Source organism: Triticum aestivum, chromosome 2D (genome assembly GCF_018294505.1).
Source record: "Triticum aestivum cultivar Chinese Spring chromosome 2D, IWGSC CS RefSeq v2.1, whole genome shotgun sequence".
Lineage (NCBI taxonomy): Eukaryota > Viridiplantae > Streptophyta > Magnoliopsida > Poales > Poaceae > Triticum > Triticum aestivum.
In genome coordinates, this window is record NC_057799.1 from 567,212,306 (window position 1) to 567,226,436 (window position 14,131).

Below are 14,131 nucleotides of genomic sequence, written 5' to 3' on the forward strand. Positions count from 1 at the left end.
CGCTCGCGCCCTCCTGTCCCTTTGCTCTCGCTCCGCTCTTCGCAACAGACGCACTGCGGCGCCCGCTGCTCGGAGCAGAACTCCTTCGCCGTCCATCTTCCTTCTTCTTCCTTCGATCATGTCGCTGCCATCGGGCTCCTGGATGTGCTCGAACGTCACCTCCGAGGACATCACCCAACTCTGGGCGACGCGGCGCCTGCAGCGGGAGACAGACGTCGGTGTCCGCCTGCCGCGCGGCGAGCATAGGCCTCGGCCCGAGGGGCAAGAGCACGTGGTCTTCCTCACGCACTTCGAGCGCGGGTTCGGGCTGTCGGCGAGCACCTTCTTCCGCGCTTTCCTGGAGTTCTTCGGGCTCCAGCCGCATCATCTTGGCACCGGCGCCATTGTCCAGCTCTCCGGCTTCGTCACCCTCCGCGAGGGGTACCTGGGGGTCGAGCCTACGATCGACCTCTGGGCGCGCTTCTTCTCCTTGAAGCAGCAGGGCCCGTCGGCCGGGGAGTTCGCCGATTGCGGCGCCGCCGTCATCTCGAAGCCCCCGGGGCGGATTTCCCCAAGATCCCACTGGAGGACTCTGCCAAGAAGTGGCAGAACTCCTTCTTCTACGTCCGCAACCTTGGAGCGGATCGCATCAATCTTTCGGCCTTCGCCATCGCACCGCTGCGGGCGAAGACGAACTAGGGCTACTCGCCCAAGCGCCCGTCGCAGGAGATCGTTAATCTCTGCGAGCGGGTGACGGTGATGAGGACGCACGAGGGGCTCACTGGCACCGACCTCCTCGCCACGTTCATCCTGCGCCGGGTCCTTCCGCTTCAGGGGCGCTCCTGCCTCATCGGCGAAATGGTCGGCCTTCAAGACCCCAACCGCATGGGGTTGATGCGGCTATCCGCGGAGCAGGTCGCGCACGGTGTGAACGACATCTCCAAGGCCAACCTTGGGGAGGACTGGCGGTTCGGCAAGGCACCGTACAGCCAGTCGAACCTGGCGCCGCAGGTGAGTGTCTGGTCTTCTCACTTTGCTGCCGTGCACCTTCTCATCCTTCCTGACGCGACGCGGGGGGTACTTCTGAACGCGATTCGGCATCCTTACGCCCGGGCTCCGTCGCAGGTGGAGCCGGTGGCGCCAGAGGAGCCCGTGGCTCGTGGCGGGGAGGAGGAGGCCGAGTGCGACGCCGGCGCTAGGCGTCGCGCGGGTAAGTCTCGCGTTTTTCTTCATGTGTCTTGAATTGCTGACCGTGGCACGGAACGGCCGGTGCTGACGCCAGTTGTTGGTGTAGTGGCGTTGGGCGGGGGAGGCGGCGACGCGGGCGGAGCCGGGTCCTCGCATGGGGCGGCGCCGAGCCGCCCGCATGGGAAAGACAGCGTCGCGCCGCGACCCTGGGCCCCGAAGCGCACGGTGGACCCGGCCGGGGCCGGGAGGCCGGCCAAGAGGAAGCGCGGCGGCGGGCACGGGAGGCCAACCCCGGTCCCGGTCTTGGCAGGGTAAGCTTCATCTCTTCTTTGCGCTAAGGTTTTTTTTCTTGAGCTAGTCTTGTTTCTTTTCTGCTCATTCTGTCTTCTTCTCTAGGTCGCCAATCATGCTGGCGAGGGCGGCGGCGGAAGCCGCGACTGCCGAAGGGGCCGCGTTTCGCAAGAGCCGGTCCGACCTTGCCGACCAGGCCGAGGCGGAGGGACGGGCCGACTCGGACCTCGGCCTGGATCCGAATGACGCCGAAGCCTTGGCCTGGCGGGACAGGAACCGGGCCGAGGCGGAGCTGGACGCGGCGCCGGTCCGAGCTTGGACCGACGCGGCGGCGGCATGGGCGCGACCCGGCGCGGAGCCGGTCTGGTGCGAGATGCCGGAGGGCACGGTGGTGGCGGCGACGGTCTTTGAGCCGTCGTCGGTGAGGGAGCGCGGCCGTGGAGGCCGGGCTGAGGTGGTGATCCCCGACCGGGGGTCGTGGGGGTGGAGGATGACACCCCGCCGCGGGCCGACGTGGTCGAGTGAGCGGGGCTGATGGTGGTGGAGGCGGCGTCGTTTTGGAAGAGACGCTGCGGGCGGCGGCGGCGGAGGCGCCGCCGGTTTTGGAGGAGGCACCGCCACCAGGTCACCCCGGCAGCTGGGCCGGAGACGGCGACGCAGGGCGTCCCGGCGTCCGGGTAAGGGTCGGCGACGCAGGGCGTCCCGGAGGAGGTGCTGGCCGCGTCGCGAGCGGCCAGCGAGGAGCACGCCTTGGTGCCCCGGCAGGGAGAGCGCCGAGCTGCCGTGCCGTAGCCGGCGCAGAGCGGGGGCGCCGTTGTCTTCGGGCCACAGACCCAGGAGGAGGCGGCGCTGGACGCCATCAGTCGCCGCCTGCGAGGCCGGACGGAACGGCTCGAGGCCTTCGCCCAGGCCGAGGTGGAGCGGACGCGCGACCTGGAGCGCGCCGTCCTGGTAAGTCTTCTTGCAATTTTCTTCTTTGTGGGGGCGCACCAGCGCACCCACTGGGTGTAGCCCCCGAGGTTCGGGCCAACTACGTAGTAGTTGGGTCGAATCTTTAGAGTGTTGGCCTTGTTCTGATTTCTGCTTTCTTCAGCATCTCGACGCCTTCCGGGTCGCCGCCTACAATCGTCTCCTGGGCAAGCACCGGGGGCTCATGGAGCGGCTTGCCGCCAAGGAGGAGGAGCTCCGTGTCGCCGCAGGTATCCTTGTGCTCTTTTCTAGTGGGGGCACGCTAGCGCACCCACTAGGTGTAGCCCCCGAGATTCGGGCCAACTGTGTAACAGTTGGGCCAAATCTTAAGTCTTGCTTTCTTCTTCTGCTGAGTCCTTTTTTTCCGGAGTCGAGGTGCTGTCCTGGCGGACTCGTCTGCTCCGGGCCGGTCATCACTACGACCGGCTCGTTGCCGACACCGGCCGTCTTGGCGTCGAGGCGGTGCAGGCGAGGGCGGAGGCGGCCGCGGCTCGGCGGTCTCTCGATGAGGCCTACCGGCTGCATGAGCAGCTGGTGGGTCACAAGAGCCGCCTTGAGGCCGAGGTGGAGCTCCTTAAGGCGGAAGCCGCCAAGGTGGCAGAGGCGCAGCAGGCCCTGGTGGAGGCGGACCAGCAGCGCGGCCAGCTGGCCGACGACAAGGGCCGGCTCCAGGCCGAGGTGGATCGCCTACGGGGGTAGGTCACCATGGCTGAGGGGGCCCGTCAGGACGAGGCCCATCGCCGCGAGGCGGCCGAGAAGGCGGCCGAAGACAAGGACGCCGAGCTGAAGGCGGCCCTTGCCAAGGCGACAGATCTGGAGAAGGCGCTCGAGGAGCGCGACCGCGCCATCGAGCAGGAGCGGCGCGGTACGTTGCTTGAGGCGCATCACCTGGAAGAGTCCTTCTCTAGTAAGTGTTTTTTTCTTGTCGTTTGCCGGGTCGGGATTCGGCCTTTCTGCCTTGTTGTTCTTCTTCTAACTCGCTTCTTCCTTTGCGGCAGGGGCCTTCCCAGAGACGCAGCGGCTGGCGGAGGAAGCCGTCCGCTATCAGCGTGACCCGACCGGCGTCGTTGGGTCCAGGACGGATCCGCGGGTGGCCTGGACCTTCCCGGAGATCATCGCCGCCACTGAGGCCCGCCTGCAGGTTCTGGGAACATAGTTGGGCAGCTGTCCCAGGCCGGCACCGCGATGACGGATGACGGCGGCCCTATGGCCGGACTCCATCCAACCGAGTAGCTTCTCGCGCCTGGCGCGTTGGTTGGAGATGGGGCTGGACCGGCTTGGCGAGTGGCGCATCTCTGCCGCTCGTGCCGGTGCTGAGATGGCGCTCCGGTACGCTGTCCTGGCATCCGGACCTGCAGCTGGACGCGTTGATGGGTCAGCGGGCCGGTTCGGAGTAGCTCTTGCAGGAGCAAGCCGGCCGGATCGCCTCCCGGGCCAGCAACATCGCCGAGTTCACCTTCCACGACGAGTTCCATCCGGAGCGGACGGAAGACGGCGGGGTCATGGACGGCGACGACTACGGCTTGCTCCTCCATGATCCGGAGGGGAGCTCGGAGGAGACGGGCGTCTACCGCGACGCGGATGCTGAGGAGGGCACCGGCACCTCGCTGGACCCGGAGGCTGCGAGGGGAGAGCCGTCGATGTCGCGACGCGGCGCTGGAGATGCCTGAGACACTTTGTGTAAAATTTGTTAAATAGCAGGTCCACCCACCCACTGCAGGTTTTAGGGTGTAATGAACTCGGGCCGTGGGCGTTTTCTTAAATACTTGCAGATGTCGTGGGTGCTTTGCTTTTTTGCCTTCCGTTTTTTGGACCGATTTCATGCGCTTTTCCTTTCTCAAACCTCCCCCCGCGAGTCAGACGGCCGAGGCTCTGGTCCGTGACAAGGAGTTTGGTTCTTTGAGAGGAGCACGCAGGACTTGGGTCCCTCGAAACGTTGAGCGCGAGCGAAACACCCACTGGGCGAGCTGGCGGCAATCCGGCAAAGCCGGTTGGCGAGCAGCCGGTCGTGTGGCTGTTCATTTGATGAATGGCGGACCGGGTTGATCGATCCGGCAACCTTTGGCTTAGTGTATGAAGCGTAAAGGAGCTTTGGCTCGTTGTGCTTGCCAGCCGACAGCCAAAGCTGGATCTGTGGCTTTAGGGCGAAGTGGGGGACTGCGGCATCCTAACTTTATCAGGAATCACCAAGTAAGGCGGCGGGGTAGCGACCAAGCCGGCCAGCCCCCGAGCCCCCGGGTCAAGCGAGTCGGACCGGTGGCCGGGTTCAGTGGTATAGTGATGCAAGAGAATAGGGACACAATAAATTGGTCGACAAAAGGCAGCCCCCGAGTCTCGTTCGGGGACCCCATAGTTTCATGCGTTTACAAAAGGCGTTGATACATACACTCGTGCGGCTAACTGTAAAACAGGCGGAGGAGTTCCGCGTTCCACGGCCGGGTCGTTTCTTCACCGGCGGTGTCCTTCTTGCGCTTCCTCGACTTGCGTGCGTCGATGAGGTAGTAGGCGTTGCGGTCGCGCAAGGCCCTGCTCACAATGAATGGGCCCTCCCATGGAGGGGACAGCTTGTGCTGGCCTGCTTGCTCTTGGACGAGTCGGAGGACGAGGCCGCCCTCGCGGAACGCGAGGGGCTTGATCTTCTTGCTGTGGTAGTGCCTCAGGCCTTGCTGGTAGATGGCCGAGTGACTGAGCGCTAGGAGGCGTGCTTCTTCGAGCAGGTCGACGCCATCTTCGCGGGCTTCTCTGGCTTCGGCTTCGGTGTACATCGCGACGCGCGGCGAGTCGAACTCGACGTCGGTCGGGATGACGGCTTCGGCTCCGTAGACGAGGAAGAACGGGGTGAACCCGGTCGACCGATTCGGCGTGGTGCGTAGACTCCAGAGAACGGCTGGCAACTCGTCAAGCCAGCTGCCGGGTGAGCGGTTGAGCGGCTCGACGAGTCGCGGCTTGACGCCGGACAGGATGAGTCCATTGGCCCGCTCGACCTGCCCGTTGGACTGTGGATGCGCAACGGAGGCCAAGTCGAGGCGGATGCCGGAGATGGAGCAGTATTGCTTGAGCGTGCCCTTAGCGAAGTTGGTGCCGTTGTCGGTGATGATGTTGTTCGGCATGCCGTAGCGCACCGCTATGTCCTTGATGAACCGGACGGCTGTTGGCCCGTCCAGTTTCTTGATTGGTCTTGCCTCAATCCAGTTGGTGAATTTGTCCACTGCCACCAGCAAGTGCGTCATGCCGCCTCGGGCGGTTTTGAAGGGTCCCACCATGTCGAGTCCCCAGACCGCGAAGGGCCAGGCGATCGGTATGGTGCGGAGTGCTGACGCCGGCTGGTGGCTGCGTTTGCTGAAGCGCTGGCATCCCTCACACTTGAGGACGAGCGACTCGGCGTCTTGGAGGGCCGTGGGCCAGTAGAAGCCGTGGCGGAACGCCTTGGCCACCAGGGATCGTGATGCGGCGTGGTGCCCACACTCGCCCTGATGTATGTCGAGGAGGATGTCGATACCCGGCTCCTGCTCGACGCAGCGCTGGAACACACTGGTGGAGCTGTGCTTGACGAGCTCATTGTTGATGATGCTATAGGCGGACGCCCGGCGCTGCACTTGCCGAGCTTCGGTCTTGTCCATGGGGAGAACCCCGTTCTCCAAAAGTTCTGATATTGAGAGGGCTCAAGATTGAGCCGTAACCATGGCGAAGACGGCCACCAGGGTGGGTTCCGAGTCGGCAGCCCCCGAGCCGGGTTGTGCAGCCCCCGGGTCGGGGATGGCGACGGCCGGGTCCGGGTCGATGGTGGCCGGGTCGAGCTGAGCAGCCCCCGGGCTGGGTTCAGCAGTCCCCGGGCCGGGTTGAGGTGCGGCTGGGTTGTCTGGAACGTGGATGGACTCGGAGTCCGGCGATGGCTTGACGGACGGCTTGCGTAGGTGCTCGAGGGAGACATCGGGCGGGATGGCTTGTCGTGACGAGGCGATCTTGGCGAGCGTGTCGGCTGCTTCGTTCTTCGCGCGCGGGACGTGGAGGAACTCGCAGCCCTCGAAGGATCCGGACAGCTTCTGGACGAGGAAGCGGTAGCTTGCCATGTTGGAGTCACGGGCGTCCCATTCGCCGGAGCATTGCTGCACCACCAGGTCCGAGTCGCCGTAGCATAGGATGCGCCGGATGCCGAGTTCCTTGGCGAGCCGGAGGCCGTGCACAAGGGCTTTGTACTCGGCGACGTTGTTGGAGGCGGCGAAGTGGATCTGGAGCGCGTAGCGGAGCCGGTCGCCCTTCGGGGACGACAGTACGATGCCGGCCCCCAAACCGAGTCGCATCTTGGACCCATCGAAGTGCATGCGCCAATGCGTCGAGTCGGGAGGCGGCGGCAAGTACTGGGTTTCGGTCCAGTCGACGAGGAAGTCGGCTAGGGCTTGAGACTTGATCGCGGTGTGGGGCTTGTAGAGGATGGTGTGGCCGGCTAGCTGGATCGCCCATTTGGCAACCCGGCCAGAGGCGTCCCGGCACCCGATGATTTCTCCGATAGGCGCCGTGCTGACCATGGTGATGACGTGCTCTTGGAAATACTGCTTCAGCTTCTTGGCGGTGAAGTACACGTCGTAACACATCTTCTGGTAGTGCGGGTAGTTCTGCTTGGAGATGGAGAGCACCTCACTCAGGTAGTAGACTGGGCGCTGGACGGCTTGGATCTTGCCCTTCTCTGGTCGCTCGACCACCAGCACCGTGCTGACCGCCCGCGAGGTCGCGGCTATGTAGAGCAACAGCGGCTCCTTGTCGGTCGGCGCGGCCAGGACTGGCGTGGTGGAGAGCATGCACTTGAGGTCTTGGAAAGCCTTGTCTGCCTTGCCGTTCCATTCGAACGGGCTTGTCTTCTTCATCAGCTGGTACAGGGGTAGCGCCCTCTCGCCCAGCCGGCTGACCGAGGCCAAGCATCCAGTGAACTTCTGGACATCGCGCAGCCGAGCCGGCTTGCGCATGCGCTCGATGGCCTTGATCTTCTCTGGGTTCGCCTCAATGCCGCGTTCCGAGACGAGGAAGCCGAGTAGCTTTCCGGCCGGGACGCCGAAGACGCATTTTTTCGGGTTAAGCTTGACCTTGTATTCGCAGAGGTTGGTGAAGGTTTCCTTCAAATCGTCGAGGAGCGTGAGGTGCTGCTTGGTCTTCACCACGATGTCGTCCACATATACGTGGATATTGCGGCCGAGTTGCGGCAACAGACATTTCTGCATGCAACGCTCAAAGGTGGCGCCGGCGTTCTTCAAGCCGAACGACATGGTGATGTAGCAATACACCCCAAAGGGCGTGATGAAGGACGTCTTCAGGGCGTCGGCCGGGTCCAGCTTGATCTGGTGGTAGCCGGAGTAAGCGTCCAGGAAGGACAGGAGCTCATACCCGGCGGTCGAGTCGATGACTTGGTCGATCCGCGGGAGGGCGAACGGATCCTTGGGACAGGCCTTATTGAGGCAGGTGTAGTCGATACACATGCGCCAGGTCTTGTTCTTGTTCAAGACGAGGACTGGGTTGTCCAGCCACTCGGGGTGAAATACTTCCATTATGAAGCCGGCCGCCAAAAGCTTGGCGACCTCTTCACCAATGGTTCTTCTCTTCTCTTCGGAAAATCATCGTAGGGGTTGACGGACAGGCTTGGCGTCCTTGTGGACATGAAGTTTGTGCTCGGCGTACTTCCTCTGGATACCCGGCATGTCCTTGGGGGTCCATGCGAAGATATCCCGATTCTCACGGAGGAAGTCGACGAGCTCGCCATCCTATTTGCTGTCGAGGCGGGCGCCTACGACAACGTACTTGCTGCAGTTGGGGTCTTCTGGGTTGAGCTTCACTTTCTTGGTCTCCTTGGAGGGTTTGAAGGCGGCCTCGTCGGCCGGGTCCGGGGTCGGGATTGACGCGGTGGAGGCCTCGCCTGCCAGGGCGACGATTCGGTCGAGCTGGCGCTGCTCCTCGGTAATGACCAGCGACGAAGGAGGCGCTCACTGCGCTTGTCGTCGCCGAGGCTGGTGAAGACGACGTAGGCCGCGCTCTGGTCCGGGTAGGCGTCATCGCGCATCGCGCCGTCAGCCGGAGGCGGTGGTGGAGGCGGAGGCGGTTATCCCGCGCCTGGAGCCGGAGCCGGAGGAGGCGGGACGACACCCCTCATGATGCGCTTGGTGATGGCGCACTGCCGAAGCGTGTGCGTGGAGGGTCTTGCGCCGCTGTGGTGCTTGCAGGGGCGTCGAGCATCTGCTAGAAGCTCATGGCAGGTTGCCATGCCGTCTTGCCGGTTTGCCGGCGCTTCGCCGCCGGGTTCGCCGCGGGCTCAGTGGCCGCGACGAGCCGGTTGTCGTGACGCGGCGCCGGCTGGTCGGCCTTGCGCTTGTTGTTCTGGTGATGCTGCTGCCGGCTGCTTTCGTCGGCCGGCTTTGTAAGGGGAACCGGCTTCGCCTTGCCGGCTTCATCCAGCGCCACCTGGATCTTCATGGCGGAGTCGGCGTTGGCGTACTTGTCCGCCGTCACCATGAGCGCGGCCATGGTGGCCGGCTCGGAGCGTAAGAGCTTGTGCTTGAGGAGGGTGCCGTCTCGGCACCCGCTGACGAAGTACTGAATCGCCTGGACTTCATGGACGGCCTCGCAGCTATTCCGGAGCTCGGTCCAGCGTGCGAGGTACTCGCGGCCGGTCTCCGTAGGCCCTTGCACGCACATGGCGAGCTGGCTAGGGCGGCCATGTCGCTTGTAGGTCCCCGTGAATTTGCGGACGAAGGCTTCCTCGAAGTCCACCCACGTGTTGATGCTGCCCATCGGCAGGCTGTTCAACCACGTGCGGGCCGACCCTTGGAGCATGAGCGGTGCATAGCGCACGGCGAGACGACGATTGGCACAGGTGATGCCAATGGCCGTGGTGTAGTCGGTGAGCCAGTCTTCTGGCTTCACCGTCCCGTTGTACTTGGGGGTGTCGCGGGGGAGCATGAATCCTTTGGGGAAGGGCTCCTCCCGGATGCGCGGGCCGAAGCACGCCGGCCCGATAGCGCAGCTCTCCTCCACCTCCAGGGAGCGAGCGAGCTGATCGAGGCGGTGGCGAGCGTCGGTGTCGTCGATGGCGCGCGGGCCGAGTTGACTTGCGGCCAGGCCACGGGGGGCCGGGTCGGTTGGAGCCGGACGCCGACCATGCTGGCCGGGTCCGCGCTGGGTCTCTAGGACGGGCTCGTTGCCCAATCCGTCGGTGGCTATAGCGGCCAGAACGCGCCGAGTCCGGGCTTGGGCGGAGTGCGCCTCGCCGGGTGGCGAGGAAGCAGTGTGCAGAAGTTCGCCTGGCCCGCCAAGGCGGGTGGAGCCGGACCCCGCCGGCTTGGCGAGCTGGTTGAGGTGGTCCTGCTGGGTGTTGGCGGCGTGGAGGAGTTTGCGCATCCGCCCGATGCGCTCTTTCAGCTCCTCGCCCGCGAGCTAGTCCAGGCCGACTGCGGCTGCCTGGGCAGCGCGCATGTTCTTCGCTGGGGTCTCGTAGACGGTTGGGACGGCGTCGAGGGCCCGGCCGATCGCTCCTCCCCGGGCACGCACATCGGCGACCCGGCTTGGCTCGGCCGCGGCGGGCGTGAATCCGTAGGCGGCGTCGCGCTCCAGCTGAGCGGTGTCCAGGCGACGCTGAGTGGCGGCGAGCGTCTCAGATAGGTCCAGCATCTGCTGGCGCCTTTCCTCGAGTTGGGTTTGGGCCTCAGCGATGTTGGTGGCGTCGACGTCAGTGCCGATGGGGATGCGGAGGCTCTGCATGACGGCGCGCAACGAATCGGACGGCTCGATCCGATCCGCTACGGCCCTGGCTTCGGCAGCCTTCCTCGTCTTGCTCGACGAGGAGGAGGCGCCATCGCCGGTGACGAAGACCTCCACATGGACGTCCATTGCCCCGGCAGAAACGCCGCCGCCGAGGGAGAGGGGAGAGTCGGAGTAGCTGAGCACCTCGCTGGGGCACTCGTCGGCCGCGAACGCATCGGAGATGCGCAGTGCGGCGAAGGAGGCGACAAGCGCGCCGACGACGTCATCCCCCAGAGCGACGGACTCGTCGGCGTAGGAGAAGGGCCCCGTCCGAAGCATGCTCCCGGCCAACTCCTCGTGCTGCCCCACGCTGGGCGCCAACTGTCGTGGTGGGCGCGCGGCAGATGCCAAGGGATGGCTAAAGAGAGGAGGAGGCTCGAGGGCGCTGGTGGGCTCCAGAGGCGAGGTTGGCATGAGCGGGCAGGGGACGCTGGACGTGCCCAGGTTCGGGGCTCTCCGGAGAGATAATACCCCTAGTCCTGCCGAGTGTAGTTGGATGATCGATAGTACAATGTTGCTCCTGGAGCTGTATGAAGGAGGAAGGAAGCTGGCCAAGGCTTGGGCTGCTCCTTCTCTCCGGTGTTGCTGTTTCGTGGCTAGTCCTCCTGCTTTTTCCCCGCCCGAATGATCGTGGGCTCCCGGGGGTTTTATAGTCCAACCCCTCGGGGGTACAATGTTAATGTTATAAGTCGGTGGGTCCGTGTAGTCGGTGTCGGGAGACCCGGGCTGGGCCCCGCTGAGGGCTTGTGGTTCGCCGGGTTCCCCTAGGTGCGGGCCCTGCCAGCCTAGGGGGACTGTGCGCCGTCTTGTTGATCCTCAGGGCATGGCCGAGTCAGGCCGCGTACAGTGCTCTCCGTCAGGTTGCTGCTTTCTGTCGTCAGCGGTGAGGGTGGGGGCATTGTTGCCACGCCGGCCCTGGTCAGCGGGTAGGTGAGGGCACTGTTGCCACGTTCCCGCTGACCAGAGGCATGGGCTGGGCACTGTTGCCTCGGTCATCGTTCATTGAAGTCTTGTCCCCGTCATACGGCCTGGATGGGACGGGAGTTGACCCGCGGCTGGATCACGTAGCATGCCATGGGTGGCGCTGGCTTGGTGAGGAGGCCTTTGCCGTGCCGGGTTCGGCTGTCTTGCGCCAGTTGTTGAGGCCAAGTCGACGTGTCTTGCCGGGTCGGCTATTCTGGCCGGCTTGGGGGGCTTGGCCGGGTCGAGCGACCCGGCCAAGCGCGCGCCGGTATTGAGGGGCGGTGCCAGCCCTGTTGTTTTTGAAGAGGACCCGGGTTCCGTTGCCTGCCCGGGGTCCATCCCCCCGACACACCGAGTTTGTGTAATCGGTCTCACCGAGATTACGTTATGCCCTAACCCTAATGAAATCGGTCCCACCAAGTTGACATGTCGGTCCCACCGAAATGCCTAATGGTCACATTACGAACTGAATCGGTTTGACCGAGTTTCATGATTTGGTCCCACCGAGTTTGGTAAATTGTGTGTAACGGTTAGATTTTGTGTGGAGGCTATATATACCCCTCCACCCACTCTTCATTCATGGAGAAAGCCATCAGAACATGCGTACACTTCCAACATTCATTTTCTGAAAACAGGACCACCTACTCATGTGTTGAGACCAAGATATTCCATTCCAATCACATAAATCTTGATCTCTAGCCTTCCCAAGTTGCTTTCCACTCAGATCATCTTTCCACCATATCCAAATCTGTCGGAGTAAATGGCCACGGGTAGCCTAACCGACTCCCCCTGGCTCTTCAAAAAATTATCAGGCCATTCGAGCCTTCAAGCATCCAGAGCATGGGGCCGCCTTCCTCCGGCCGACTATCCCCAGGGCCGACTACCAGAAGGCGACCCGGCCTCAAAGACCTTCCCGAAGAAAGCTACGAGATGGCCGACTCCAGGAAGCCGGCCCCAAGAGGACCGACTCCCAGAAGCCGGCCATGAAGAGAGCCGACTCCCAGAAGCCGGCCAAGACTGCACCTACCAAAACTACATCCACGTAACGGTGATAAGACGGGGCATGGCCGCAGTACAGCCCACTACCCCCGAATCCCGGAACAGGCATGGCCACAGGGCGCCGTACGGGTCAGCCATCCCCCGTCCGGCGCGGCACTGTAGCCATGTTGACCTCAATGTCACCCATGACAGGCGCCAGTACGACCCGCGGGCGGCGGGCCCCTTTAGCCAGAGAGACGCTCGAAGGTGGCCCGGCCTCCCCTAGTCGACCGGGGGCGTAGCCGGCTCCCAATAGCTGGCTACCTCCTTCCCTCGAAACATGTGCATCATTAAGGAGACAAGACGAGGTGAGGCTACAGTGAGAGCCCGCAAGGCGGCGGCACTGTAGCCACGCTTACCTCGACAAAGCCCTCGTCATCAGAGGTGAGGCAACAGTAACCAGCCGCCGACAAGGCCCCCAAGAGGTGGGGCCGGCCTGTCGGCCAAGAGGCCGGCAGCCGGCGGGACCCACCAGTCGGCGGGCCCCAATGGCCGGCGGAGAAGCCGGCGAGCACAGACACTGACGGCTGGGACCCGCGCCCAGCCGGATTACCATTGTACGCCTGGGGGGTAGGCCTATATAAACCCCCGGGACACCCATGCAAAGGGTTGATCTCACATAGTTTCACACACCACATAGAGAGAAAAGGAGAGCTAGCCTTGCCCTTCTTCTTCCCCTAGCCAAACAGCTCAAGGAGCACTTGTAGCTACTTGTATTGATCTAGTGATCATGCGGAGACCCCGCAGAGCAGGACTAGGGGTGTTATCTCCACGGAGAGCCCCGAACCTGGGTAAGATCCGCCGGCGTGCATGTCTTCGCCTTATCCCGTTTCCAGGCACCGGCGATGTCTTACTGGCTTCCACAATGATAAGCCACCCGTTGGCATATGTCGCACCTACCACCCGACAAAATCTGTGAGAGAGAGTTGAGCGTTGGGGAGACTATCATTTGAAGCACAAGAGCAAGGAGTTCATCATCAACACACCATCTATTACCTTTTGGAAGGTGGTGTCTCCTAGATTGGTTAGGTGTCACTTGGGAGCCTCCGTCAAGATTGTGGAGTTGAACCAAGGAGTTTGTTCGGGCAAGGAGATCGCCTACTTCGTGAAGATCTACCCTAGTGAGGCAAGTCCTTCGTGGGCGATGGCCATGGTGGGATAGACAAGGTTGCTTCTTCGTGGACCCTTCGTGGGTGGAGCCCTCCGTGGACTCGCGCAACCGTTAGCCTTCGTGGGTTGAAGTCTCCATCAACGTGGATGTACGATAGCACCCCCTATCGGAACCACGGATAAAAAATCTCCGTGTCTACATTGTGTTTGCTCCCTCAAACTCCTCCCCTTTACCTTCATGTGCAATTGTTTTACATTCCGCTGCTATACTCTTAGAATTGCATGTGTAGGTTGATTGCTTGACTTATGAAAAGTTGCTAAAATCTGCCAAGACTTAAAATTGGGAAAAGGCTAGGTTTTTATTTGGTCAAGTAGTCTAATCACCCCCCCTCTAGACATACTTTCGATCCTACAAGTGGTATAAGAGCTTCGGTCTCCATTTACCTTGATTTCCATAGCTTTTGGTGATCATAGCCTTGGTTTCACAACCTAGGAGAGTATGGCGTCTAGTGAGGGAAATTACCACCGTAGAGGTCCTTACTTTGATGGTACTAATTTTGCTAGTTGGAAGCATAAGATGAAGATGCATATTCTTGGACATAACCCCGCCGTTTGGGCTATTGTGTGTATTGGCTTGCAAGGTGAATACTTTGATGGGAGAGAACTGAACCGTGAAGCCACCGCGGAAGAGTTGAAGATGCTGCAATACATTGCTCAAGCTTGCGATATCCTCTTCAACGGATTGTGCCCTGAAGAATTCAACAAAATCAGCCGTCTTGAGAATGCAAAGGAAATTTGGGATACTTTGATT